Below are 5,706 nucleotides of genomic sequence, written 5' to 3'. Positions count from 1 at the left end.
GAGATGACCTTCCTCCTGCAGCCTCTCCAGAAGAAAGCGGGTGGTGTCAGCACACACACTGCTGCTTCTTTTACAGATTTTTATACCCCCAGTTCAGCTTCTTTCAAGCATTCTCAATAGTGTAAATCAAATTGTCTTCTCTATTGACAAGGGGTTATCTGGGTGGAACATCTCAGGAAACTGATTGACACTCAGGAAACACATACTTAGGAGCCAGCTTGACATTCCTATGGATAGCAGATATACTGGATGGGCTATCTCCTGGTGTCTTCAGAAACAACAGATTGCAGCATCAGAGTTTTGGATTTTTACTTGCTGTGAACAAGCCTCAGCTTAGCATGATTTTTCCAGATCTTACTATAGTCTTTTAACAGACTTAAGGCAATTATTGGAGTGTTCATAACCTGTTGTGGAGAGGACTTCCACCAGTCGTCTCGGGAAAAGTATGACAACACTTGTGGACATGGCTCCAACGGGCTGGACGCTGTGATGAACCCTGTACCATCGTTCAAATGTTATCCATACCCCCTCTGACTCGGTCTATTGCCTCAGCATTCCCTAACCCGGCAACCGAGTTTTGGCCAATTAAGTTTACATAGGCCTCCCATAGTGGGACCGGGGAATGTACGGCCCAAGATGCCTAGTAAACTTACTTCTGCTTAGAGGCGTGTGTGTGGGGGGGGGGAGGAAAAGTCCTTTGTAAATCCAGATTAGAACTGGTCTGATTAATGCTGAGCTGGGTGTGTGGGTTGATCAGCATTTGGAACACAGCTTCCCATCATGCAGTGCTCCCCTGATTCGCTGATCCCAGAATTCACTGCAGTCTCTGCTTCAGGTTTTCTGTTCTCCATCTCTCATGTAAATGAATGGTCATCTGGTTCCATCTCAGATGCAAATGAGAACTAGGGCAGTTGTTTCACTCTTGTCACCCTTATCTGGAGGGTTTTAGGTATGTCTCTCACTGCATTTTAATCAGTTTCTGTTTAGGTAGAGGAGGGGAGGGGGGGATTCTTTGTGAGTCAGACAGTCTGCGTCCTGTGTCAGGGCTCCCCAAGAACATGGAGCTGAGAGGTAACACCCAGCAAAGCACATAAGCTATGTCAATGCATTCCAGGATGGCTGAAGTGCTTAATTTGGCAATGTCTGTTTATACCCGCAGTAATTCAATTTAAACAATGTTTTTGCCATTTTATGTGATACATTATATTTAAAAAATCTGTATACTATACATATAAACATACAGGTATATACATATATGCACACATATTTATTACAGATAGATTATATATGTATGTATGTGTGTGTGTATATACACACATGCACATGCACACTGACAGCTTCCTCACTGTTATAGGTGCAACTGATTTATGCTACAAGGAGGTTTGACCCCCTGTGCCTTTGGCATGCCATGCTAATTTATACTGAAAATAGCCAGGTTTTTTGTAAATGTATCTCAAAATTTGGAGAAAATTCAGCAAGCTGTTTTGGCTTAAGAAGTAAATAAGTAATTACCATGCATTGTAATTTTGATTCTGATATACCCAAATATGTACTTTTATAAATGTATTTGATGGTAATGAACTTGTCCATCTTTTTTAAAATATTCCATTCATCCATATGGTAAGTGTCTGCCTTTACATATATATTACAGTGCCTCCATGGTGATTGCTTAACCTTATTTTTCCATCAGGTAAATTTCCCTGTTTGTTTCCTGAGTCTGGTTTTTTTTCCCCTCAGTTATTGGATGGAAACAAAAGCAATGCAACATCTCCCCAGAGAAGATAAAGCTGCAGAACTCAATGATTCTAAGCTGCCAATTATCACAAGGCACTTGATCTGTAGTGCTGTATTATACCTCCAGATTCAGCCTCTGCTTCTCAAGCTAATTACCAGTTGAGCTAACAGTTCATAAATTCTGTTTCTAACTATGGTTCATTTCCTGCAGTTGCTATAAATGGTTACCCAAGCTCATGTGTGCACCACATAGGCAGAACTTAAACAAGTCATTAGTTACTTAAAGGCTTTTCTTTGCTTAAGGCCCCCCTGACTATGACTTTCAGCTTAATTTGTCCTTAATAGAAACTACATCTTAAGTTCCTGGGAATTCAAGCATCTAACTACATGCTACCACTGATCCCCACACCCCCAAGTGACACTTTAATGATCATAAAATAGTGAAGAGAAAAGTTGCTGAGAACATTTAGAAAAAGACATTTCATGACAGAAATTCTTATCTTCCTGGGAGAGTTCAACACTCTTCACTTTTTGCATAAATCATGGTCTACTTTAGCTCTGGTAGACTTAGAATGTAAATTAGAGATCTGGTTATAAATTAGAGAAGCGAAACATTGATAACCTTTATATAAAATAAGAACAAGCAGCTAGATCATGTCTTAGCTAGAAAGATATCTTTGTTCCAGAGCAACATTCTTGTGTTAAGTGGTTTTGTTAGATCGCATAAAATTTTTGATCATATAGGTTAGGTACGGACAGTCAAAAAGCCCAAGCCAGAATTGATTCAGTCTTTGCAGTTCAGTCTAAGCTGCACAGAATAAATTGAAACAGAAGTGAACAGACATTTACCTTTGGTTCAGGTATGCAGCCTCATGCCTGCAGTGGCTTAGTTCAGGAGCTGGGGGGCACTAGAGCATGGCTCACTAACTGTGTGTTCACTTCCTCTTCCTGCTGCCCATGAGGTCCCTGGGATTTGCAGTCCAGATTACAGTAGCAGGATGCTGCAAGGTTGCTCATCACTTCCTCTTCCTGCTTCCAGGTGCCTCTTGGGATTTGCAGTCCACAGTTGCAGTCAACAGTAAATTTGAGTGGGGGAGGGGTATTTAACCCAGCTCCCTGGCCGAAGGCACCAGACGAGGTTTGTCTGGGGTAGGGGGATGTTCCCCCCCCGTAGACTGGGCTGTATCCCCCAGCTGGGCTTTCTTCCCCCTGCTCCCCACCCCCTTGTCTGCCAGCCCTCACTGCTCTAGCTAGGGAGCAGAGGGGCAGAGCCAGCCTTTCTCTCTGGAGCAGATACCACAGCCCAGCCCAGGGCTGGAAAAGCATGATGTGGGACTGTGCTTTAACTTAAACTAGGAAGGGATCTGGGACAGAAGTTTCATAAATGGGTTTGACCCAAATCAGCCAAATTTATCTTAAACCAGTTTCGGTCATTTTGAGCTTATGTTCTGTTACAGGTTCAAACCAATTTCTGATCACTTAAACCGGTTTATGTGTAACTTCTGTCCCTAGCCATAGTGATTTGGTCTGTGCTCTTAACTCTTATTGTGATGGTAAAACCTTAGTTGTTAAGGGAGAATTAAAACACAAATTTGAAATCCATCCACATTTTTTTAGTTTAATTCCTATTTGTTCAAGCCATTTGCCACTGTTGCAACAGTTAATTCCAGGCCACATACAACAGACAGACACAAAACAAAAAAAAGGGAATATAGAATAATAGTCGAGGTAATTAACTCCATCTTCTCTGGCCGGCAGCCCCTTTCAGTCCTGATCTCACTCCTCTCATTGGATTTCCTTCTAGATAGCTGCTCTCAAAGGTGCTGACAGAAGTAGCAATATTTGTCGTTAACTCCTCATCTCCTCTGACGCTCACTGCATGTTGTGAAAAAATAGAAGCAATGCTGAAGTTCTTGATTTACAGACAGTTTGGAGGATAGTCATTAGATTCATTTCAGCAAAGGTACAGAGTGCCTTAGAAGAGAAAACAGAAGCCCTTTTCTTGTTTCATCTATGCTATACTTATTTGATCTTGGGTAAGTCCCTCACCTCCTTGTTTCTGTGGCTTCTGACTCAGTGTTTGCTCAAGTGCCCATAATCACATGAGTCTTATCCTCATAGCCTAGCACTAAGTGTGCACACTCAGCTTGGAGCTTATATAACATTTTGTATACACATGAGAGTTCAATGAATGTGCCACCAAACTCAATTTCCAATAGAGAAACCTCTGCTGGAGTCCATTCTTTCTTGATTTGACATAAATGCAATGTGGCTGTTGTGTCCCCTTCAGTGGAGCATCACCTACTGCATCAGGAATTTCTGGCCTTTTATTTTTCTTTGAGATGAGACTGTTTCTAGATTTAGAATTACTGAACTGGATTTGGACTAGAGTTGTTATAAATTTTGCAACTTCTGTGCCATAAACTGACCATGTCTACACAAACCACTTACTGAGCAGTAGCCTAATACTACTGTGCAGTAGCACTGTGTGACAAAAACTGTGATGTGATGATACTGTGCAATAGCATCACCAAAAAAGCATATACCAGCATTACTATGCAGTAACTCAGGTTACTGCACATTTATTTAGTACTTGTATAAACTGTCAGCCAAGCACCTTTCCCAATCATTAATTCACCTCATTTTTAAGGGGCACAGTTAGCCTCAGTGTTATATTTCTATGTGAAAGGTGTGTGCCAACTTTTATTATAACACAGAACTAAGATCACTGGGACACAAGCGGGGAGTATCTTTCAGTGCCAAACCTCTACAAAAACCTCTGCTGCTTGATCAGTGAGAACAAGCTGAGATGTGCCAAGGGGCCAACTTCTTGATTCAAGGTACCTCAGTTCCATCTATCTCACACAGGCCTTGCCAGCCCTAGTATAAAGACATTTTGCCAGCTGAAAAAAAATCACACCTTTGTCCAGCTTGTGCAAGAAGGTATGGGTCTTCAAGCATATAGTAACTAGCCTGGATTTACCAAAATGCTCTGAAATTACACTTACCTCAGACAACAGCAGAAAGATTTATTACAGAAACAAGAGAAATCAGAAAAATTAGTAACTGTATATTAAAGACAGAAAGAGGTGTAAAACAAAGGAAACAAAAATGCGATAAGAACTATAATTTGATCTTACCCTGGGTTGCTCTACTAACTAGAAAGCAGTTGCTGGTTCTGATCAGCCAAAGTTCCTGCAAGCAGCCTGTCTGCTTATACTGCCCAGCCTTTGCCAAGTAGGGGACCAAGAGCTATGTCTCATGTTATACTTAGGATATTCTATCTACAATTAAACAATATCCATAAGTTCAAGAAGTAAAATACATGCTAAGTGCATTGGATTGTAGCAAAGTGTATCTCCACATGGTACTACATAACATATGTTCAGTTATTGTCAGACTGCTTCATGGAGATAATACATGTTCAAGATTCCTTTGAGGTTCTGGGGAGTCTTGAACCAGCTCCTATGTGGCACCAGGGCTGGGGACAGCAGTCAGCTGCATGCCATGTAATAAGGTCCTATATCTTCCAAGACCATGGATCTTTAGATCCCAAATTGCTCCCAGAGCAGCTCTTAAATACCCATTCTTACCTGTACCTCTGTGTAGTTCTACTGAATTCTTGTGCCAGATATCTTCATGCCAGACATACATCTGATTGATAGGTCAGGCATCTTTCCTGATCCAATTATAACTAGAAACTATTTATATCCTTGTAGACAAAGAGATTATTAATCCCATAATAATGGGTGAGTTACAGTTCATAGATTTCATAGACATCAGGGCTGGAAGGGACCTCGGGAGATCATCGAGTCCAGGAAGTCAGCTGGGGTCATAGGATCCCAGCAAGATAAGCATCCAATTTACTCTTGAAGGTGTTCAATGCAGGTGCTTGAACCACCTCCACTGGCAGACTGTTCCAGACCTTGGGGGCTCGGACAGTAAAGAAATTCTTCCTTATGTCCAGCCTCA

The 5,706-nt window shown here is 41.5% G+C and overlaps 1 protein-coding gene across 3 annotated transcripts in view; it reads left to right on the top strand.

Moving 5' to 3' along the window:
* The window catches only part of CNTN5 (contactin 5), a 983,906-nt gene that overhangs the window by 760,737 nt on the left and 217,463 nt on the right, over positions 1-5,706 (top strand). The window lies entirely within an intron of this gene.

Source organism: Crocodylus porosus, unplaced genomic scaffold (genome assembly GCF_001723895.1).
Source record: "Crocodylus porosus isolate Cpor-Errol unplaced genomic scaffold, CroPor_comp1, whole genome shotgun sequence".
NCBI lineage: Eukaryota > Metazoa > Chordata > Crocodylia > Crocodylidae > Crocodylus > Crocodylus porosus.
This window is presented reverse-complemented; position numbering and strand designations above follow the sequence as displayed.